This window comes from Martes martes (genome assembly GCF_963455335.1).
Source record: "Martes martes genome assembly, chromosome: X".
Lineage (NCBI taxonomy): Eukaryota > Metazoa > Chordata > Mammalia > Carnivora > Mustelidae > Martes > Martes martes.
Window position 1 is genome coordinate 66510369 of NC_137897.1, and position 25746 is coordinate 66536114.

Here is a 25746-nt window from a genome sequence, read left to right on the forward strand (position 1 = left end):
ATATATAAAGTTTTTAGCATAATGCTTGGTATTAAGTGCTTAATAAATATTAGTATTTATTAATTCTGCTAAGTTACTTCACTTCTCTAGACTTCAGCTTCCTCATATATAAAATGGGGGGGACTGGTTTGTCATTATAAAATCCCCTCCAGCTCAACTAAAACTTAAATGAGAAAGGCCAATGCCATCCTCTCATTCAGACTGGAGTTGTAAAATAAACCTTAAAACATGAATACCACAGGGGCACTTGGGTGGCTCAGGTCATGATCCCGGGGTCCTGGGACTGAGCCCCCCATTGGGCTCCCTGCTCAGCGGGGAGCCTGCTTTTCCCTCTCCCTCTGTCTGTAGCTCCCCCTGCTTGTGTGCTTTCTCTCTGTGTCAAATAAATAAATAAAAATCTTTTTTAAAAAACCAGGAATACTGCAGTCTTTTTTTAAATTTTATTTTAAGCTTTCTAAAATGGGCAGTATATCCCTAGCATTACATTCTATCTAGAGTGTCCTACCTTTGAACAATTTAGTTTATTGGTCTACATGTAAATGTCTAAGTAAGTCTTATTAATTACTAAAAGCTAAAACACTTTGAGGGAATTTCCATAATGTAAGTAATAAGAGAAAAAGTCAAGGATAAAGGATTTTCCTTTATAATAACTTTCATAGTTCACTCATAATGATTTATGACAATGATTTTTAAATTTAAAGGTTATAATACCTTCTAGAATGGTTTCTATCCATGTTCTTAAACCACAAACTTTGATGTGATATTAGTTGGGATGGTGCCTTAAAGTAAGGCAGCAGCCAAAGTGAAATCTATAGAAAGCCTCTATATTGAACTGTAATCACACTTTCCATCAAATAAAACTGAGCTCCATGAAACAATGCAGTTTGAAGTCCTAGATATAGGAAAGTGACAACTGATATGTTATACAATAGCAGTTATGGCAGCCATCACAATGATTAGTTCTGAGTCAATAGACATACAATGAAAACTATCAGTGGTAGTCAATGTAAAGCAGTAACTCCAAGATATATTGCAATAGAGAGGAAAAATTAGTAGGTTTTAACAAAACATACATGATGTAATGTCATCAAAAAGAAATAAATGGAAAATGTCTTAGTGTTTTTAAACCTGAGAAAATTACAGACAGAACCACTTCTGGGATAATGTCCCCTTGGTCTTTTTTATGAAGACAGTATATGTTTGGAGGGCACCTGATATATAGATATGTCCATACTGCTTTTTCTCTGACTCATAATCAAGTTTATTTAGTCACCGGAGGGTCCCTTGCTTGACCAACGATGAATAAATTTTCATATATACAGTTCTCTCTGTAAAAATCTTGCTTTTTACCCAAGAAACTGGGATGCAAAAGCCATATATAGTTATAGTTATAGTTATAGTTATATATTCAAATAATCATCTGTAGGCAGAGGATAAAGAATTAGATGGCATCATCCTAACACTTAAGAAGGGGTTTTAAATTCAGTTGAGAAATTTAGTCCAACACATACACACACGCAAATAAGAAGACAATATAAAACAGACTATAAGAAAGTGACAAATATAAGAACCGATGTAGAAGTTCTAGAAAAAGCGAGCTGAATAATGGTTGGGTTACATTAAGAAGGCACTCAGTGGAAAGGTGCAACTTGAACCTCCAAATTGGGTAAGATCTGAATAGGCAGAAGAGAGGGCGTATGAAGTGTGTGAAGTGTGTTGTAGTGGTTCAAGGAGCAAAGCCAGGGAGGTAGATTGTTCAGGAGACATTAAGGAGAATTGTGCACTGAAAAATCAAGTAAAATAAGTGTCCCAGGATACAATGAAGCCAGATTATGAAGTTTTTGCAGTCTGACTAGAATTGGTCTTGGAAGGATAAAAGATAAATTCCAAGAATATTTTGGTGAAGAAAATAACTTGCTAAAAGGAGTGTTTACTGACCATCAGTCTGGCAGGATGAATTAAGGATTTGGGGCACAAGTGAAAGCTGACTGGGAGGTTCCTGGAGTGACTGAATGGATGGTGATGAGAGCTTAGATTGTAGAATAAATAAGAATTATAGCAGTAGGGCCTTCAAAGGAAAATTCACCACAACTCTATAACCACTTAACCATAAGAAATGGTGCGGGGGGCGGGGGGATCAGATTTCTCTGTGAAATAGTCAGGAGTTAATAATTTTTCCACCAAGGACAAACAGGTTGTTCCTCACCATTGCTGAGTAATATTGCCCCCCCCCAAAAAGGAGAGTTAAAAAGGGTCTCCCAAAAAGGATTTGCCTTTGCTGGTTTTAGCAGAGACACTGAGGAAGAAAGGAAGAAAGAAAAACTAAGCACCAAACCAGAAAGGGAGACCAAGGCTTTGTAAGAAACCGTTCCAAGAAAAAAAGACAAGAAAGTTAAATTTCTTACTCTGAGTCTCCACAATGGGTCTCACTCTGAGTCTCTCCAAAGAGTTTAAGTTTCAAAATCACTGAGTGGCACCTCAAACCAGAGTTCATTGAAGATTAAAATTTGGATTCGCTTGAATAATTAGTGTGTTGGATTTCTGTTTTGTTTTGTTTTTTTACGGTTTCTCATCTCAGGAATTTCTATTTCACAAATTCCTCTTCAAGTTCTTTCAGTTGTTACAAACCTGATATCTGTAGATCAAGAACTTGCTTTCTTAAATTCATCAGTCCCATCTGCGGTCTGGGTATGCCCAGTAAGCCAGATTCAAAATAAGTGGCAGGTGTCTCTCCACGAACAGGCGCTTGAAACAACACACAACCAACTCCCCAGCCCTTTCCACATTCGGCCCAGACAGCTCAGCCCCACCTCCTCCAGCGAAACGGAAAAGGCGCCTGCGCAAACTCCGCGTCTATTCTTCTCGCCACGAACTCCCCCCCACCCCAAGTTCTTAATGCGCAGGCGCAGCACTCGGCGTTTCTGAGTAGGGTTGTGAGAAATCCGCTGTCCAGTGAAATGTGGAAGTGGTAGAATTCAGCCCCCTCCCCGCCTCCTTTCTTGGGAGGCAGAGGTGCCACTTCCTCCTACTCCGAAGCCAGAAGTGCATTCCAAACGTCGCCCTCTCTCGGAGCAAGGTCCTTTGCTCTCTGGCAATGCCCACTGGATCCCTATCCTCAGCTGTTTTTTAACCTCAGGCGTCCTCCAGCCTTGCCTCGGGTAGTAGAGGCAGCTGGCTCCTCCCAAACCGCAGCGGTTTGTTGGCAGCCTCTTTAGGCCTCTGAACCTATAAGTCCCCCACAGGGCAGAGCATTAGCCCCGTGTCTTGCTCATCCTCCTTCGCCCTTTACACCCACCCAGGCTGGGTCCTTACCTCGGGGCGTGGTGCGGTTACGGGAAGGATCGAAGGATCCCAAATCAGGCCAGTGCTGGGGGAGGCAGATTCAGCAAGATTTTTCCTGGGTCTCACTGTCTCCTCAGACAATGAAATCAGCGTGTCCGATCATCAATTCTCATCATGATTGTGACGTCACAAAAGACAGCGACCAATGGGAGCCCGAGATCAGCTCCGGACAGTCCCTGGCCTCAGCCCAGAACCCAAGAGTGGGGAGGGGGGAGGAAAGATAGCTGTCTGCAGTGGGGCTGCCTCTTTCCTGCACACATCAGCTGTGTCCAAGGCCAGGCCTCTCTGTACCTCTCCCTTCCTGAATAGCTGCGGACACTCAGCATCCCTGTGATTATAGTAGTTACATGGCACCCTTTGAGCAGGTGCTGCCTGGTCTTCCAACTTGAGATTCGCTTTCAGCAGAATTGTTGCATGCCAAAATCAAATGATCACAAACAGAAATATAGTCTTTTGTGGTCAATGTTCAACTGACATGTATATACTCAGTGTTACTAAAATCAAGAAAGTTTCCATCAAGCCTTTGGAATTTATCGATAAGAGCAAGTGTACAGTTTTATGTGACCAGCTGACTCTCCGACTAAAACAAGAAATTAAAATTATGAGTTCTATTCACCTAACCTCAATCCCTATTCTGCCAGACGTTACTTGCGTGATCACCACTGCACCATAGCAAGGAAAAAAAAAAAAAAGCAAAAAACAAAAAACAACTTCAAGTCATGCTACTTGATACATTCCCCAAATTTGCTGGGTGCCATGAAAGATGTACAATTTATTGGTCCTGTGCTACTATAGAATTTATCACTCAGAAGACAAGATTAGCAAATGTTAAACATTCACAACAATAAAATTAAGCGCATTATTAGATGCTCAATCATCAACTACAGACAAGAGATACATAGTTTAGTGACTGGAAATGCCAGTGAGGTGATAACCACTACGAAATCATTTTATTTTGTAATCAAAACTTGAGATGGTTCTTGAATGGTGGATAAGAGAGGACTGAAAGCACTGTCTTAAAGGGGAAGAACAGGCAAAAGTAGGAAAGCATAGATATACATGATATAAGGAAATCCATGATAAACTCAGCCTAGCAAACAGCATATATGAAGACCAGTGGGGAAATAGGATAGACTGATAATAAAAGTCTTTGAAAGTAGGCAGAGAACTTCGATTTTATTAAAAGCCACTGAAGACCCTAGGGCAGGGTACCTAAACCCTCTACAGTCATCTACAAAGCAGCTTGAGGGATTTTTCTTAAAAAGAAAAGTCAAATCATGCCCAGATCCAGACTATCCAATGGCTTACATTCGCATATATATTACATAAAATGCAAATTTCTTACCGTAGTCTCAAGGTCCTAAGTGATCTGGTCTTTGCCATCCTTATGTCCTCACCTCCTGCCACTCTGCAGTTAACTCACTTTCAAATCACATGGGCCTTCTCTCCATTTCTCAAACAAATTAATTTCATGACCACATGGGGACCCTCATACAGTTGTTCAGTTTGATCTTTATATGACTTTAGTTCATTTGATTAACATTTCTACTCAAATGTAACTTCTTTAAAAGTAACCTCTTTAAAATTTTAAAGAAGTTACACTGTAACCCTATCCTAAATTGTGATCTTCTCAACACTTCATCTACCTCCCTTTCCTGTTTTATTTTTCATAGCATTTACTACTATCTAACATATTCTATATTTTTAGTTATTATTATTTAGCAAATATAAGCTCCATAAGGGCAGGATTTTTTGTCTTACTTATTTTTATATTCCTGGCATCTAGAAGAGTCCTGGATATAAGGTGGACAAATCAGTATTTGTTGAATGAATGACTGAAAGCAAATTTTTCAAGTGATTACTTAGTCATCAATTTGCAGGTTGAATCAGATTGGGGATAGGCTGGAGAAAGAAAGATCAGTTAGACAGTTACAGTGGCAATATAGCTTCTAGATTACTTGGGGCTAGATCAGTGCATCAAGAGCAGTAATAAAGAGATATTATTAAATTTCAAAGAAGGAATGATTAGGATGAAAATGGAGAATTCAGAGATGGCCTACCTATGATAGAATAACATATTCATTAAGTACTTACAGCACAGCTTTTTAAACTTATATTTTAAGTAAGCTCCACACCCAGCATGGACTCCAATGCAGAGTCTGAACTCACAACCCTGAGATCAATATCTGATCTGAAATCAAGAGTTGGAGGCTTAACTGACTGAGCCAACCAGGCACCCCAGTATCTACTGCATATCCTGAACTGAAGTGATTTGAGAGAAAGAGAAAGCCAGGATCTCCACCCTTAAAGAATTTATTGTCCGACTGACAAGAGAAAATAAATACGAAACCAGAGTACAAAAAGAGGTAATTAAATTCATCCAGTTGCTCATTCTTCTTTTCCCTTCACACTCTATATCCAAGCCATCCATGAATCCTATAGGTTGTACCTTCAAAATACATCCAAATCTAAGCACTCCTTACTTCTCCTATTACTGCTACAATAGTCAAATTCACTATCATTTCTAAGTTGAGCCACTGCAAAATCATCTTACATGGTTTGGTTTTGTCTACTACTATTTTCTTTAATACTTTTTCTTAACAGCTGTCAAAATATTCTTTATAAAGTTGAATAGGATCATATTACTCCCCAGCTTAAAGCCCTCCAAATGCTTCCCAGCACATTAACAATAAAATCCAAAATCCTTGTTGTGGTTTATTTCCTACCACTTCTTTCTGCCATGGTTTGCTATGCCACACTGGCCTTTTTTCTTTCCTTCTCTCTTTCTTTTTGAAAATCCTGTGCCTTCTTTGGAGATTTTGCTCTTGCTATGCCTTATTAGAAAACTCTTCTCCCAGATCTTCCCATAACATACTACTTCACTCAGGTGGCCAGCTAGAATTTACCTCCTCAGATATGTCTTTATGGACCAATGTATTTAAAATAGCATCTCCAAATCACACTACATCCTCTGTCCTCTTGCTGTGCATTAGTCTTCTCAAATCACTGTAGGAAATCACATAATTTGCTTATATATTTTGTCTTTCCCTAGGTTAGGATTTTATCTCTCTTATTTACTGCTCTATCCCCACCTGGTATGAAACTTTGTTGAATGAATGAGTGTAGAAAAGCATAGATTGTGTGGTATAAGCTAGAGAAATTGGTATTTAGAAACCTGAGATGTTGCTAGTACCATGTCATAGGTTCTACACACAGTGTATCAATTAAAGCCATGTTCATTGAATTTGTGGATGAAAACAATCTGAGAGTAATAATTAAAGTATGGATATTAATAAGATTTCAAAAATCTCAAAAGACTCAAATTTCAAATGCAGCAAGATCAAATCGGAGAGGGCTGAATAGTTAAGCCTTACTTTTAGGTCTACAAAAATCAACTGTACAAGTACAGAATGGGCAATAAACACTTAAGGTGGGAAACTTTTATTTATAAAATTTGTAAATTCAGTATGAGCTAGACAGCTGTTAAGAAAGATAAATGAGGGGCACCTGGGTGGCTCAGTCAGTTAAGCGTCTGCCTTCAGCTCAGGTCATGATCTCAAGGATATCAGGGATCATGATCTCTGGGATCAAGCCCCACATTTGGGCTCCCTGCTCAGTGGGAAGCCAGCTTCTTACTCTCCCTCTGCCACTCCCCCTGCTTGTGTTCACTTGCTCCCTCTCTGTCAAATGAATAAATAAAATCTAAAAAAAAGAAAGAAAGAAAGATAATCGAGAATTAAACTACATTAAGAAAAAGTTAGCATCTGGGCGCCTGTGTAGTTCAGTCGGTTAAGCATCTGCCTTCCGCTTAGGTCAAGATCAGGTCCTAGGATCAAGTTCCACATCGGACTCCCTGCTTAGCGGGGAGCCTGCTTCTCCTCTGACTGCTTCTCCCTCAGCCTCTGCCTGTTGCTCCCCCTGCTTGTGCCCTCACTCTGACAAATAAATAAATAAAATCTTTTAAAAAAGAGAAAATGTTAGCATCTAAAGCAAGAAAGTTAAGAGTCCTACAATTCTGGACCCTGATCAAACAAAATCTGCTTTGTTCAGTTGATTGTCTCTTATTAAAAAAAAATCATGAATGAACACTGTATCAAAAACTAATGATGTACTGTATATTGGCTAACTGAACATAATAAAAAAAATCACAAATGGGGGTACCTGGGCGGCTCAGTCATTTAAGTGTCTGACTCTTGATTTCAGTTCAGGCCATGATCTTAGGGTCCTCAGATTGGACCCTACATGGGGCTCCACACTCAGCATGAGTCTGCTTGGGATTCTTTCTCCCTCTGTCCCTCCCCACCACTTTCATTCTAAATGAATGAATGGATGAATGAATACATAAATAAATCCTTTTAAAAATTTAATAAGTGGTTGCACCTAGAGAAGAGAGACCAGGAATGATGAAGCATCTTAAAAATATATGCTATGAGGCAAGGCTCCAAGAAGTGAGGATGGTTAGTTTAAATCAGGAAAGATATGGAGAAAATATAACTACCATCAAATATTTGAAAGACTACCAGGACAAAGAAAGACAGACTTATTGTGTGGTTCTCAAAAAGGCAAAGCCAAAGCCCAAAACGAGAACTGACAGGGAGACAAATTTCAGCTTAACATTCAAGTGTTCAAAAATGACAAGGGCTGCTCTGTAAAGTCAAAAGGCCTCAAATCATTAGGAATGTTCAAAGTGACCATCAACTTGGAGCAAGGTCTTATCCATGTTAAGTGAGTGCTAAAATCCATTCCAACAGGAACTTTACTAATCTTTGGATTGTGTCAGATAGGAATTGGTCCCGAATATGCCTTGAAAGTAGAAAAGGGTTTGGTCTTTTAGAATTTGTTTTGGTTGAGCTAAATGGGAGAGATGTTCTAGGTTGGGGCACCACTAATAAAACAGAAAAAATTTACTGCTCTCAGATTCTTCAGTAGGTAGAATCTAAATAAAACATTTTCACAGTGCATTTTGGGTCAGTGTTGGGCTGCATACACCAAAGAAAATGTTTTCAACTTTTATTTTTCCTACTCAAACTTTCCCTATTAATAAGCAATCCATTTTCAGACTATCTTAACCAAGATACCACTTACTAAAATATGTGAAGCCTGCTTGATAAGACCAGAACACAACTATTAACAATATGGCTTGCTAGGATTTAAAAAGGTTTTCAAAAACTAACTTCTAAGCTACTGAAAATTAGGTAGATTTTCCTGATTTTCACTAATTAGAGGCTTAATGTTTTGTTTGTTGATTATTGAGTCTCTTCTCTTTCACTTTTTTGCTCTCCAACTTTTAGACATTTTGCAGCTTACTGATATCTCCAATTAAATTTTTTACCAAAAATTAATCAGAAAGTTAAAATTAAGTGCTGTTCTTTTAAACGCTCATGATCCAAAGTAGAACAACTTTAGAATGAAAATGCAGTGTTAAATTTATACATTTTCAATAGATTTCAATTATCCATCACAGTCGTGTTCTTAGTATTCTGGGTATTTGAAGAGATGCCAGTTGAAGAAACTTCCCTCAGTTTACTGTGGGCCAGGTTAGAGTAAACTCAAGAAGAAAAACATACTGCGGCACAAACCTCCTCAGAATCATTAGCATATCCTTCTCTGCTTTAATGATACTTTTTTTAAGTTTTTATTTAAATTCCAGGAGTTAACATACAGTGTAATATCAGTTTTGGGTGTAAAACTTAGTGATTCAACACTTACATACAATACCCTGTGCTCATCACAAGTGCCCTCCTTAATCCCCATCACCTATATAACACATCCTCCACCCACCTACCCTCTGGTAACCATCAGTTTGTTCTCTACAGTTAAGATTCTGCTTCTTCTTTGTTTGCCTCTCCTTTTTTCTCCCCCATGATCATTTCCTTTATTTCTTAAATTCCACATATGAGTGAAATCATATGTTATTTGTCTTCTGTGATTGACTTAATTTGCTTAGCACAGTACTTTCTAACTCTATCCATGTCATTCCAAATGGCAAGATTTTATTCTTTTTTATGGGTGAATAATATTCCATTGTGTGTATATATACCACACCTTCTTTATCCAGGCATCGGTGAATGGATATTTGGGCTTTTTCCATAATTTAGCTATGGTTGATAATGTTGCTATAAACATCAGTGTGCATGTACCCCTTTGAATTAGTACTGAATTAGTATTTTTGTATTCTTTAGATAAATACCTAGTAATGATTCTGTAAATAATCTCTGCAGAATACTATATTTCTACTTTGTATTTTAGTTATTAATGGACTTCATTTTATAGAAAATATATTTAATGAAACTTGTTCACCTAGTAAATTTGAAAAATAAAACTGATTTTGAGGTTGCCCTGTGGTTTTTGAGATGTAAGGCATTACTAATATTCCCATTTGTTTCTACTTAAACTAAGCATGTTTTCATCATCTGGAAATTTGTTAGAAATCTAAATCTGAGGGCCCCACTCACAGATTCAGAAACTCGGAGAGTAAGATCCAGCAACCACTGTTTTACAAGCTCTTCAGGGAATTCTTGTGTATGATATAGATTGAGATCCAATGTATTAAGTTGTAAATATGAGAGGGAATGTTAAAGGCATTCATTCCACAAACTTCTATTTAACTCCTTATGTGCAGCTCTATCTAATTTACTAAAACATGATTTTTGTCCTCAAAATACTCACAATCTAATACAACAGTCAAAGACTTAAAGGAAAAATGCAAAATAGTGAAGTAGAGATGGAATGCGTCAGGGATTATGAGTGGTTCCAGGAAAACTAAAGCTATGAGTATAAGTGTTTTTTGTATAATGGAGTTCTATTTCTCACATATCATGTCTCATATGGCTCCAGATGTTTTTCCCTTTAGTCATGCTATTGATGCCAGGATAAAGCAAAATACCAGAGCCTTGGTTATTCTAACCTGGCAGTTGTGCAATGGCAAACTGCTAAAAAAAAATAAAGAAAGAAAGAAACACTGTATACATCCAGGAAAAAGTCCACTTATAAATATCTCTCGAGTGCAATAAAAAAGTGCAGTAAAATTGATTCTGGTTTTTCTAGTTCCATATTAAAATATCTTTGTACATTTTGCCAGCTATTTAGGGGACCTACATATTTACATTGATTAACTTCTGGAAGCAGCTTGAACTCTATATATTAAAAAAGAGACTACTAGGTCAAGGTTAAACTGTCTTCTTTAAATTTTAAAGTTGTGCTCAGCCACTCAGGGGGTTTACGGATAACTTCTGCTAATATTACACAACCATGGATTCTTTCTCCAGAAACATGCACATATACATTTCCTATAGATCATATATGAACTTGCTGGAATGAGTATATTCTAGGAAATAACTCTTCTGTTATATTTTCAACATGACCCCCAAAATTACCTGTTTGGTCATAAGAGTGCTAGTAGTAGTCCAGAGAAATTGTCTGGAAAGAGATTAGTTAGTTATTTAGCACTATGACGTATGGGCCATTCCAGAATGCCTCAAACCAGTATCCTCTGCAAGTCCTCACTACCAATCCACTCATATATATCAACCAGACATCAATAATTTGATCTTAAACCTCATTTATCTAAAAGATCTGAGGCTTTGAAAGGACCAGTAGTCCTCAGGTCAAATCAAAGGAGATACCCTGAGAATACCTTTGCCCAAGTAAGCAAAATGTATCTGAAGAAGCACCCAGATACATTCTTTGTATCTATGTTATCAAAGAAGACAGCAAAAAAGCCTAATTATTCTAAACCAGTATTTGGGTTATAGGAAGAATAGGGTGAGGAAAGGCAAAGAAGAGTACTTAAAATTTCAGAGTCATTTGACAAGTTTTTGAAAAACCACTAAAATGATTGAAATGGCTATTTTTGAGGAAATTTAATGAGGAAAAACTATCACATTTTTAACATCATTTTGCCATCACTTTTTATGAATGAGGAAAGTAAAGTAAAATGAAGCAAAGTGAATTACCTAACATCGATGTATCAGTAATTTATTAAGTTATATAATTTTGACCAAATAGAGTTTCTGATTATTTGAAAGTTACTATTAACAATCGTGTCATTTTAAGGCCTAGATAATGGATGTAAATGGAAGAGTTAAGTTTTGCCAGGCAAATTAAGGGATTCAGGATCCGGACCTAACTCAAGATAGAAATGATGATCTGAAAATGTAAGTGTGAAGAGAACAAAGTAGAATGTCCACCAGTCAGAACAGACAGTGTAGCCAAAATTACACCTAGTCAGGGAAAACATAAAAACACATGTAGCAGGGTGCCTGGTGGCTCAGTCACTTAATTTTCTAACTCTTGATTTCAGCTCAGATCATGATCTCAGAGTTGTGAGATTGAGCTTCGAGTTGGCTCCACACACTGGGTGTGGTTCCTGCATAGGAATCTCTCTCTTGCTCTCGCTCTCACTCTCCCTTTGCCCCTCCCCCCACAAAAAAGACATGTAGCAAAAGTCACAGAAGGCAAGATTCTGAATTCAGAGATGAAAGACTGGGCCACAGAAATCAAGAACTCAGTTAAAGAGAAGAAGCATCTGAAATAAGTCAGAGTGCTGGGAAAACAGCATTAAGGTCTAAGTTGGCAACCAAAAACTTGGGCAGATTCAAATACAAAACTCAAGATAAAAAGAAAGCAGCCAAAGACCAAACAAGATAAACTCAGGTCAGGCCAGTTTGATTTATTTAACAATCAAAATAGTGAGTGGTCAGGGGTCAATGCAAATCAAGAAACAGCAGCCATAGATAAGCATAAAGCACCAAGGATATGAAAGTAAAAGTACACATATACTTAACCATATGTGTTTTTTTTTTATTTTTAAAGCATTTTAGTTAAATTACACTTAGTGAAGGGAAGAGGGAAGATAGTGGAAGATTAGGGAACTGTCCTTTCATCTGGTCCCTTGAAATCAGCTAGATATCTATCAAATCATCCTTAACACCTGTGAATTCAACCTGAGATCTAAGAAAAGAATTGCTGAAATTCTACAAATAGAAAAGCGACCACTTTTTGCAAGTTAGGGGGTGCAGAGAAGTGAATCTGAGGGGATATATCAGAAAATAAACTGTGGGGAGAGGGAGCCTCCATAAGAGAGCTACTAGAAAGTGCTATAGCAGCAGAGCACAAAATCAGAATTTTTACAACTCTGCTCCAGTAAGGGACCTCCTTGCCTGAAAGGTGCTCAGGTGGCAAACCTGGCAAAATCTTAGATGGGACAATAGGGTCTCAGGCTCCCAGGGGTCACAGAAAGAATGAAGGTGTCTGAGTACAGCCGGGTCCCCCATGCATAGGAGCAGGGAAGCCAGCTAAAATCAGTGAGCACAGGAGTGGTCTCTCACCTCAGTGTTGCCATATATCATGAACTATGGCATGGCAGGATTAGGCAACCACTCCTGGAGCAGGGACACAGCAAGTGGCAGAAAGCTAGCAAGAACCCCTCCTCTTTCCCCCAGGGGAATTGGTGAGGGTGCAAACCAAAGGATTTTCACAGGGTGCAAACCAAAGGAATTTCACACACAGATGTGATTGATTTTCCCTCAGGGTGCACTGAAGAGTGGGGGGCCTCCATCATTCAGCTCTGGGGCTGGAGATGGAACACCACCATTTTTATTTACTTTTTTTCATCCTCTAAAGTGGCATGGAAAGCCTTCAGGGAACAAAAGCCACATAGAACAACCCAAACAGCTTACACTGAGCCTGGCCCCCTGGGAAGGGGTGGTGCAACCTCGCCCAGGCAAAGACACCTGAGAATCAGTGCAACAGGCCTCTCCCCCAGAAGACCAGCAGGAATATCAAGCTAATACCAAGTTTATGGATCACACAAAACTGAAAAACTTCTGTGCTAAGGGAAAATTATACATAGAATTCCAGGTTTTTTGTCTCATGAATCTTTAGTCTTTCAGTTTAAAGTTTTCTTTTTCTTTTTTTTCCTTTTCAACTAGTTTCTTATTTTATCAACTCTTTAAGTCTTTTTCAATTTACATTTTTACATTTACATTTTATAGATATATTCTTCATTTTTGGCTTCCTTTCACTATATTCAATGTGATTTTTGTATATATGGAGGTTTTTCTTTCTCTACAATTTTGGAAACTAGTGTCTTCTTAAAAACAGACCAAAACACACCTGGAACAAAGTGGGTCACCCAGTTTTGTCCACCTGTTAGATTATATTCCTTTTCCCCCTTTTCTCTTTCTTTTTTTGGTTTCTGATCTCTTCAGATTTACCTAGTATATATTGCCCTGCGGTCACAGTTGATATTTTTTATTTTGTTCTCTTGTTCATCTATTCTTCTCTGGACAAAATGACTAGAAGGAGAAATTCACAGCAAAAGGAAGAACCAGAGGTAATACCCCCAAAGATTTAATCCATATGCATATAAGTAAGATGTCAGACCTAGAATTCAGAATAATGATTATAAAGATACTAGGTGGGCTTGAAAAAAGCATTAAAGTCACTGAAGAATCTCTTAGTGCAAAAATAAAAGAACTAAAATCTAATCAGGCTGAAATTAAAAATGCTTTAACTAAGATGCAGTCTAAAATGGATACTCATAAAAATAGGATAAATGAAGCAGAAGACAGAGTTAGTGACACAGAAGACAAAATGATGTAAAGGAAGGAATCTGAGGAAAAGAGAGGAAAACAACTGGATCATTAGGGAGGCTTCAAGAAATCAGTGATACCATAAAGTAAAACAATAGTAGAATTAATCAGGATCCACAGGAAGAAGAGAGAGAGGGACAGAAGGTATATTTGAACAAGTCATAGCTGAGTACTTCCCTAATCTGGGAAAGGGAACAGAGGATCAAGTCCAGAAGGCACAGAGAATCCCCCATCAAAATCAATAAAAATAGATCAATACCCCGACAACTAATAGTGAAGCTTGACAATCTCAGAAATAAAAGGAAATGCTGAAAGATGCACAAAACAAGAGGTCCTTAACCTACAAAGTTAGAAATATTAGACTGGCAGCACGCCTATCCACCAAGACCTGGCAGGACAGAAAGGGCTGGCATGAAATATTCAGGGTACTAAATGAGGAAAACATGCAGCCAAGAATACTTTATCCAGCAAGGCTGACATTCAGAATGGAAGGAGAGATAAGGAGCTTCCAGGACAGACAGAAAGTAAAAGAATTTGTCATCACTAAACCAGCACTGAAAGAAATATTAAAAGGGATCCTGTAAGCAAAGAGAGAGTCCAAGAGTAATGTAGACCAGAAAGAAACAGAGACAATCTACAGAAACAGTAACTTTACAGGTAATGCAATGGCACAAAATTCATATCCTTCAATAGTTACTCTGAATGTAAATGGACTACCTGCTCCAATCAGGCACAGGGTTTCAGATTGAATAAAAAAGCAAGAACCACTGACATGCTGTCTAGAAGAGACTCATTTTAGACTAAAGATACATCCAGATTGAATATGAGGGGATGGACAACCATTTATCAGGCTAATGGACATCAAAACAAAGTGGGGGTAGAAATCCTCATACCAACAAATTAGATTTTAATTTATTTTATTTTATTAAAGATTTTATTTATTTATTTGGGAGAGAGAGAGAGAGAGAGAATGAAAGTGAGAGGATGAGAAGGGGAGGGTCAGAGGGAGAACCAGACTCCCTGCCGAGCAGGGAGCCAGATGCAGGACTCAATCCTGGGACTCCAGGATCATGACCTGAGCCGAAAGTAGTCATTTAATCAACTGAGCCACCCAGGTGCTCTGACAAATTAGATTTTAAACTGAAGAATGTAGTAAGGGATGAAAAGGGACAGTATATCATGCTTAAAGGGACTATCCAACAAGAAGATTTAGCAATTATAAATATTTATGCTCCTAAAGTGGAGTAGCCAATTATAAAAACCAATTAATAATACAATCAAAGAAACACATTGATATTAATGCAATAATATTAGGGAACTTTAACACCCTACTCACAGCAATAGACAGATCATCTAAGCAGAAGATCAACATGGACACAAGGGCTCAAATGAATGACACACTGAACCAGATGGATTTCACAGAGCATTCCATCCCAAACAAAAGAATACACATTCTTCTTGAGTACATGGAAGATTCTCCAGAATAGATCACATACTGAGTCACAAATCAGGTCTCAACTGGTACCAAAGATTGGAATTACTCCCAATATTTTCAGACCACAATGCTTGGAAACTTGAACTCAACTACAAGAGGAAATTTGAAGGAAAATACTTGAAGGGTAAGAACATCCCGTTAAAAAATAAATGGGTCAAAAAAAAATAAATGGGTCAACCAGGAAATCAAAGAATTAATAAAATTCATGGAAACAAAAGACAATGAAAACACCTGTTCAAAAACTTTGGGATGTAGCAAAGGTGGCCCTAAGAGGGAATTACACAGCAATACAAGCCTTTCTCAAGAAAGAATAAATGTCTCAAATACACAACTTAACCCTACACTTAAAGGAGCTGGAGAGTTAACAGTCAATAAAGCCAATCCAGTCAGGAGATGAGAAATAATGAAGGTCAGAGCAGAAATCAATGAAATAGAAACCAAAAGAAAAGTAGAACAGATCAATGAAACTAGGAGCTGATTCTTTGAATGAATTAATAAGATTGATAAACCCCTACTCAGATTTATCAAAAAGAAAAAAGACCAATTTAATAAAATCATTAATGAAAGAGGTGAGACCATGCCAACACTAAGGAAATACAAACAATTATAAGAACATATTATGAACAACTATATGCCAACAAGTTAGGCAATCTGGAAGAAATGAATGCATTCCTAGACACATATAAACTACCAAAACTGAACCAGGAGGACATAGAAAACCTGAAGAGACCCATAACTAGAAAGGAAATTGAAGCAGTCATCAAAAAATCTCCCAACAAAGAGCCCAGGGCCAGATGGATTCCCAGGGGAATTCTATCAAATATTTAAAGAACTAACACCTATTCTTCTGAAGCTGTTTCAAAAAACAGAAATGGAAGCAAAACTTCCAAACTCATATTCTATGAGGCCAGCATTACCTTGATCCTAAACCAGACAAAGACCCCATCAAAAGGAATTATATACTGATAACTCTGATGAACATAGATGCCAAAATTCTCACCAAGATACTAGTCAATAAAATGCAACAATACATTAAAAGAATTATTCACCAGGACCAAGTGGGATTTACTCCCGGGGCTGCAAGCGTGGTTCAACATTTGCAAATCAATCAACATGATACATCACATTAACAAAAGAAAGGACAAGAATCATATGATCTTCTCAACTGATGCAGAAAAGGCATTTGACAAAATACAGCATCCTTTCTTGATTAAAACTCTCAACAGTGTAGGGATAGAGGGAATATAAGTCAAAATCATAAAAGCCATATATGAAAAGCCCATAGTAAATATCATTCTCAATTGGGAAAAACTAAGAACTTTTACCCCTAAGGTCAAGAACATGACAGGGATGCCCACTCTCAACATTGATTTTCAACATAATATTAGAAGTCCTAGCCTTGATCAGAAAACAAAAAGAAATAAAAGGCATTCAAATTGGCAATGAAGAATTCAAACTCTTTCTTCACAAAATGACATGATACTTTACGTGGAAAACCCGAAAGACCCCAGCCCCAAATTCCTAGAACTCATACAGGAATTTAGAAACATGCCAAGGTATAAAATCAATGCACAGAAACCAGTTTCATTTTGATACACTAACAATGTGACTGAAAGAAAGAGAAATTAAGGAATCAATCCCATTTACAATTGCACCAAACACCCAAAGATAACTAGAAATGAACCTAACCAAAGAGGTAAAGGATCTGTACTCTAAAAACTACAGAACACTTATGAAAGAAATTGAGGAAGACACCAAGAAATAAAAAAGTATTCCATGCTCATGGAGTGGAAGAATAAATATTGTTAAAATGTCTATGCTACCTAGGTCAATCAACACATTCAAAGAAATCTTTAACAAAATGCCATTGACAGGGTGCCTGAGTGGCTCAGTCATTAAGTGTCTGCCTTTGGCTCAGGTCATGATCCCAGGGTTCTGGGATCGAACCCAGCATCGAGCTCCCCCACTCAGTGGGAAGCCTGCTTCTCCTTCTCCTACTCCCCCCTGCTTGTGTCCCCCCTCTCTCTGTCTCTCTCTTTGTCAAATAAATAAATTCTTTAAAAAAAAAAAAGAGATACCACTGAAATTTTTCACAGAGCTGGGACAAACAAACCTAAAATTTGTATGGAACCAGAAAAGATTCCAAATAGCCAGAGGAATGTTGAAACAGAAACCCAAAACTAATGGCATCACAATGCCAGACTTCAAGCTATATTACAAAGCTGTAATCATCAAGACACAAAAGCTTTAGACTTGAGCTTTTCTGGCACAAAAACAGATACAGAGATCAATGGAATGGAATGGAGAACCCAGAAATGGACCCTCAATTCTATGGTAAACTAATCTGCAACAAAACAGGAAAGAATAGCTAATGGAAGAAGACAGTCTCTTCAACAAATGTTCTTGGGAAAATTGGACAGCCACAGGCAGAAAAATGCAACTGGACCATTTTCTTATACCACACATAAAGATAATTTTAAAATGGTTGAGAGACCTAAATGTGAGGCAAGAATCCATCAAAATCCTAGAGGAGAATACAGGCAGCAACCTCTTCTACCAGGCCACAGCAACTTCTTACTAAACATGTCTCTAAAGGCAAGGAGAACAAAAGCAAAAATAAATTATTGGCACTTCATCAAGATAAGAGCTTTTGCTTGGAAACAGTCAATAAAACTAAAAGGCAATCTATGGAATGGGAGAAAAAAATTTGCAAATGACATATCAGAAAAAAGGCTAGTATCCAAGATCTATTAAGAACTTATCAAACTCAACACTTAAATACAAATAATATGGTCAAGAATGGGCAGAAGACATGAATAGACATTTCTCCAAAGAAAACATACAAATATCCAACAGACACACGAAAAAAATGCTCCAAATCACTTGGCTTCAGGGAAATACGAATCAAAGGCATAATGAGATACCACCTCACACCAGTCATAATGGCTAACATTAGAAGTCAGGAAAAATAAATGTTGGCAAGGATTCAAAGAAAGGGGAACTCTCTTACACTGTTGGTGCAAATACAAGCTGGTACACCCACTCTGGAAAACAGTATGGGAGTTTCTCAAACAGCTAAAAACAGAGATACCCTATGACCTGGCAATTGCACTACTAGATATTTACTGCAAAGATACAAATGTAGTGTTCTGAAGGGACACCGGCACCCCAATATTTATAGCAGCAATGTACACAACAGCCAAACTGGAAAAAGCCCAGATTTCCATTGATGGATTAATGAATAAAAATGTGATACACACACACACACACACACACACACACACACACATGTGCACGCAGACACACACACACACACTGAAATATTACTTAGCCATCAGAAAGGATGAACATTTACCAATTACATCGACATGGATGGAACTGGCAGGTCTTATGCTGAGTGTAATAATTCAACCACATAAAGACAATTATCATATGGTTTCACTCATATGAGGAATGTAAGAAATAGCACAGAGGATTGTAGGGGAAGGGAGGGGAAAAGAGGAATGGTAAAAAATCAGAGAGGGAGACAAACCATGAAAGACTCTTAACTATGGGAAAGAAACTGAGGGTTGCTGGAGGGGAGGTGGATGGGGGAATGGGGTAACTGTGTCATGGACATTAAGGAGAGCAAGTAATGTGATGAGCACTGGGTGTTCTACACAGCTGATGAATTACTGAACTCTATATCTGAAACTAATGTTGTCTATATGTTGGCTAGTTGAATTTAAATCTTAAAAAAATTAAATAAATTCCAGCTAGTTAATATACAATAAGATATTGTGATATTAGTTTCAGGTGTACAATATTATGATTCAACAATTCCATACATCACCCAGTGCTCATCACGAGAAATGCACACTCCTTAATCCCCATTACCTGTTACATCTATACCTCCACCCACATTGCCTTCACTAACCATCAGTTTCTTCTCTATACATAAGAGTCTGTTTCTTTATTTCCTCTCTCTCTCTTTCCCTTTGCTCATGTTTTTTTCTTAAACTATATATGAGTAAAGTCAGATGGTATTTGCTTTTCTCTGACTTATTTCACTTAGCATTATACTCTCTAGCCCCACCCATGTCATTGCAAATGGCAAAATTTTATTCTTCTTCTTCTTTTTTTTATTAAAGGTTTTATTTTATTCATTTGACAGATCACAAGTAGGCAGAGAGGCAGGCAAAGAGAGAGGAGAAAGCAGGCTCCCCGCAGAGCGGAGAGCCTGATGCGGGGCTCGATCCCAGGACCCTGGGATCATGACCTGAGCCGAAGGCAGAGGCTTTAACCCACTGAGCCACCCAGGTGCCCCAAAATTTTATTCTTCTTATGGTTGAATAATATTTCCTTATATATATCACTTATCTCTCCATTCATCAATTAATGGACACTTGGGCTGCTTCCATATCTTGGCTACTCTAAATAATGCTGCTATAATCATAGAGGTGCACATATCTTTTGAATAGTGTTTTTGTATTCTTTGGTAAATACCCAGTAGTGTCTTCACTGGATTGTATGATGGGTCTGTTTTTAACTTTTTGAACAACATCCATACTGTTTTCTACAGTGACTGTACTGTTTGCATTCCCACCAAAAGTTTATGAGGGTTCTCCTTTCTCCATGTCCTCACCAACAAGTGTTATTTCTTGTGTTGTTGATTTTAGCCATTTTGACAGGTATGAATTGATTATATAATTGATAATATAGTTTTGATTTGTGTTTCCCTGATGGTAAATGATGATGAATATTTTTTCTTGTCTGTTTGCCATATTAAATGGACAAATATTAATGCCAATGTGGATCCTAATAAATGAGATAGTGTTTCAGCTTTAGACTTGAGCTCTTATAACCTTACTGTGGCAAAACTGAGCCCTGGAAGTATGAGCATGTAATTGAGAACATCTGGTTAGAATGAAGTGTATGTGGGTAGAAAAGTAGTAGCTTCCAGCATTCAGATTCTGACAATAAAACTCATAGGAAAGTAAGTAGTGTTTTGGATGTCTTAAAAGAGTTTATAGAGTTTCCCAGACAAAAGTTAAAGGTGTGTATCTCCTAAACCAACCTTATAAGAAATGTTAAAGACAATTCTTTCATTGGAAAGAAAAAGCCATAATCAGGAGTAAGAAAATTATGAAAGGAAAAAAGTCCATAGGTAAATATGAACATAATAAAAATAGTAGATTAATCACTTACAAAACCAGCATGGAGCTCAATGTGCAAAATAGTAGAATCAATTATATCCACAAAAATCTTGGGACACTGGGGTGGCTGTCAGTTGAGCGTTGGGCTTGTGATTTTAGCTCAGGTCATGATCTCTTCTTGGGTCGTGGGATTGGGGTCCTGCCTGGTGCTCTGTGTTCAGCCGGGAGTCAGCTTGGGTTTCTCTCCCTCTGCCCCTTCCCCTTCTCTCTCTCTCTCTCTCTCTCTCTCTCTTTCCCTCTCTCTCTCACTCATAAATAAGTGAATCTTTTAAAGAAATCAGTCAAGGGGACCTGGATGGCTCAGTCAGTTAAACCTATGTCTCTGGCTCAGGTCATTGTCCTTGGGTTGTGGGATCAAGCCCTGCATCAGGATACCTGCTTTGCCAAGAGCCTGTTTCTCCCTCTCCCTGTACCACCCCCCCCCATTCATGCTCTCTCTCCCTGTATCTCTCTCTCATATAAATAAATAAAATCTTAAAAAAATTAAAAAATCAGATTTCACAAAATAATAGAATGTAAGTTATGATATTATATGCACAATACATTAAAGGAATTATAATGAGTTTGACTTGTGTTGGCAATACATCCCATTTTTTCTCAGCTGCTATGATTGATACATGAGAGCCTTCTAAAGATTTTAAAAATCTAAACTGATGGTGTTAGCAATACATTTCTAATTATGATTCAGCAGTTTAGTATGACAAGAGCCATTTTTTTAACATTTAACATGTTCAGTTAGCAGTCTATCATAAGGTTATGCATAGTTGGGTATTTATGGCAATTCACCACTATTCTTTTCATAGTCAAGTCTTTAGTGTTAAGATCTTGTGTAGCAATTTCAAAATCACAATTCTTTGTGTGCTTAAAACCTGGAAAACTGCATACATGGAGTGAATAGTAGGTAGCTTCACTAGATCTACCATTTTAATTTCTTTAAGTTTAAAGTATTGATGTAGAGTCTGTATCTATTTTCCCTGCCCCCAAATGGATTATATCCAAAATAATTTGATAATGTTAAAAGTACGCACATTAAATATTCTTCTTCCTGGAAATAGGTGGAAAAGAGGAGAAATAGGAGAATAATGACAGTGGTATGCTGGAGACTGCTAGCTCTGGAGAGTTAATTGTGTGTATCTCTTCCCAACTCTCTTACCTTGGTAGCTTAAAGTTAGCCATGGTGAAGGTAGTAACACAATGAAAATCAGTAAACATTAAAAATCATAATCCCCCAACCAGAGAGTCAGTTTAAGTATTACCAGCACACTGAAGATAGAGGAAATAAAAATATGAGGACAGATTATAGAGAAATAGCTTGAAGCTAAAGGAGAGATTGGTTAACTTAACTTTGGTTACTCTTGAAATATAAAGCACACCTGAAAAATGATTTTGTTTGGGAGGAGTGAAAACATTTCATTGCATTTCTGCCTTACAAATTCACTTTTCTAATTAGAAATAGGATAACTTAATTAACTAGTAAATTGAATAAAATTTTGGAATATTGCCATCAAGATCTAAGTTATTTGGCAATGATGATAATTTACCTTATCCTAAGTTTTACCTTTTTATACAAAAAGTATTGGGGCGCCTGGGTGGCTCAGTGGGTTAAAGCCCCTGCCTTCAGCTTGGGTCATGATCCCAGGGTCCTGGGATCGAGCCCCGCGTCGGGCTCTCTGCTCAGCGGGGAGCCTGCTTCCCCCTCTCTCTCTTCCTGCCTCTCTGCCTACTTGTGATCTCTCTCTGTCAAATAAATAAATAAAATCTTTTTTAAAAAGTATCAAAAGCATCTTGAAATAATGTAAAGTCAGGGATAGTAGGTATATCTTTTAAGGAAATCAATTTGAGGGGGGTGATTTCACAGAGGATGTATGTCAAGCAAGTCTTAAATTTAAGCTGGGTCTGACAAAGGTTGCATCAAATGGGTCAGAGTTGTGACTGACAGTCTAAAGCAGGACCTGGAACTCAGTGATCAGAAATGGAGGCAGGAGCTACAGAAACAGAGGTAGATGTTGAAATAATGTGTAGAATATTATGGAACTTTATAAAGGCAATATCTGTCCAAAGTGGGTGTTCAGATTGTGATAGGCCAGAACTCTTATAAAGACACATGGATTAGACCTATTTGTAAGTCAATACCTTCTTTTAATAAGGGTATCTTGGATGTTTTGAACGAACTCACCTGGAGATAATGGCCAGTACCCTCAAATCTTAAATATAACCTTTACCTACACAAACATTATCATTAGTATTTTAATACTGTGGAGAAAGTTATTCAGGTAACTTAGAGTTCAGCACTGCCAAAGATCAAAAGCATCTCTTCTCTTTCTAAATAAACCTGCTCCTAAGCAAAATTGTAGTAACATTTTTCATCTGTGTGCATCATGAGCAACAAACTATGAAGACTCATCATACATGATTAATTTCATGTGGTAATCAAATAAAATGTACAATATCAGGCCTTTTTAACTCACATCTAATCTACATTTATTAATCTCCCACAATATTGAACACTGTACTGGATTTATCCGCATATGTCATCTTATTTACTCTTTCAGAGAAGAGTAAGTTAATTCTGTTTTACAGATAAGAATATTAAATATGAATAATCATTATTGTAATGATGATAATAAGTAAAAAATTACAAACAGTTCATTTAAATGACTTTAATTAACATTAGTCTTATATAGTCAAATAAAAGTTTTAGAGTTTTTTTAACAGCTAGCTCTTACAAAAAACAAAAACCCCATTTTCTTACCTTAGGGTGTACCTCTGTTCCTCTTATCTCATGCCACACCTAGTGATTGTAATACTTGCCCTTTTATTGAATGATAACCTCATAGCAGATATTAAATACTTTAAGCTCCACAACAATGCTATAAGACGTTATTATCTCTCATTTTCAAAGGAGGAACCAAGTCTCGATGAGGTTAACCTTACAAAACTTGTATGTCAGAAAACCAGTATTCAAAGTTTATTGCAACTAACTTCGACGCCATCATTCATTAGCACTTTACCATACTTCCCTCTACGCTCATGTAATATTCACATTCTTTCAAAAGAGGTGCTACTGGAGAAATTTGATTACGGACAGATAATGGATAAGACAAAAAGGAATAATCTTTCATTCTGTTAGATGTGATACTAGCAGCAGTTATGCAAGAAAATGTTCATTCTTTAAGTGATAAATACAGAAATATGCAAAAGCAAAAATATGTGGTATCTGGGATTTTCTTTGAAATATTTCAGCAAAAGAAAAGGTTTACATTAAGCAAATGTGACAAAATAATGACAGTTGTTGAATTTGAGTTATGTATGCATGGGGACTTTACCATTTAACTCTATTTTTATGTATATTTCACATTTACATAATTATTTTTAAAGAAATCATGAACCTAACACCAGCAAGCCCACCATATCTTTATTCTTCCTCAGTTCCATCTCATTGACCAAGGGGAGAGATTCCCATTTTCTAACCTATTTCATGTCTTCTAAGAAGTTACTCACAGCAAAACCAACTGGTCTGTACACCCTATTTCCTGTCAGGAATGAGCTACTTTAGGTCTCAAGTGCCCAGAAATCTTGAAGGTAATAGAAAATCATGACTACAAGAAGTTAGATGCTCATTATGCCCTGTCCACCCTATCAAAATGTTACACCTGTTTCTGACACTCTCTAATACCTTTCTCAGCCATAATTTTTCCTCATACAACTTACCACTATAAGACAATATATTTACTTGTTAATTATCTTTTCCCCCCAGTATATGGCAAGAACCATGAGGGAAAAGATCTTGTCTTTCTTGTCTACAGCCATATTTCAAAAAGCTGAAACAGTGTCTGAATCAGAGAAGGCATTCCATAAATATTTACTGAATTTAAAAAAAAAAAGGCTAACTGCAATCATTGTGGATTTCTGCCACTAGTAAGGGGAAAAGTTAATACATAAGATGCATTACTGTATACTAATGTAGGAAAGAAAAGTTGGGAGCTCAGGAAGAGGTAGCTTCCTGTAATGGCCATAATAGTGATTATGTTACGAATGTCTCCAAGTGTCAGGGACCTGTGGCTGGCCTGAATAATAAATTACTCTATCCCATTTTGAAGAATGTTTAAGAACATGAGGAGATATCTCTAACCATCTTCCATTTTGGATAGGGACCTCATAGACCAAGGCTAAGACCTCTGAGTCAGACCATTATAGGCTTTAGAATCTCAGAGTTTCTGAAGTCTCCAGAATTACTTGAAGTCACTGAAAGGTTGGTAAGAGGGTCTCAGGTCTCTTGTTCTTCAGACAGATGATGATCCTTACTCAGTGTTCACTGCTGTACATTTGTTACCTGGGTCTGGGACCAGGACCGACACTCTGCTTCAGCTTTGTTCATCTTGTCCTAGAGAAAAGAGGGGGGAAAAAAGAAATGATTTCTTACACTTCTACCCAATGCTCTGGAAAATTTTAGTGCTAAAGTGTATGTTACCAGTAGCAGATCAGCCCCTTAATTGAATTAGGGGTAGTGGGAGAGAACAGGTACACACTGAGATCATGAAAGGGATAGAAGATAAAGAGGGGTGGATGTTACCAAGAAAGGATAAAAACAAAGACAAATTATGCCTACTTCTCAATTTGGGGCATCAATATTTGAGGTCCTATATGACTGCACTCTTAACTGCCTCTCTAAAATGGTGCACTTTCAATCTCTATGGCAAATATCAAATTTGAAGAAAGAATTAAACTTTTAATAAATAATAAAGACCTTAAAAAGGTTACTTGACATTGCAAGAGCTAGAATGGGAATAGAATATGTTGCTCCATTGTTTTATAAGGATGGAATGAATGGTGTACAACATTTGTGAAATTTCTTATATGTATGGAGAAATTAGTAGGTTGTATGCAAATGGGATTAAATGTACTTTTTAAAAATAACTCTATACAAATTTAGTAGTGACTAAAAATGTTAAAATATGGAAATTATTCCATTTTAAAGCTCATATTTTATAAATGAAACCATCTTCCATCCAAATTACATCATATGTTAGAGAGTGACTCAACCTTACAAGCTACAACTTTATAAAAAGTAACACCAAAACTTGACAAAAGAAGAAAAGCAAGAAGAATATTTATTATA

General features: G+C 37.3%; 1 protein-coding gene across 1 annotated transcript in view; it reads right to left on the bottom strand.

Annotated features, from left to right (window-relative positions):
* Positions 1 to 25002, bottom strand: part of HDX (highly divergent homeobox) — a gene marked incomplete at its 3' end in the record, with an annotated part of 247893 nt that extends 222891 nt beyond the window's left edge. The window contains exon 1 of the mRNA XM_080795710.1: positions 24961 to 25002. The remainder of the gene's footprint in view (positions 1 to 24960) is intronic.
* Positions 25003 to 25746: the final 744 nt, after the last annotated feature.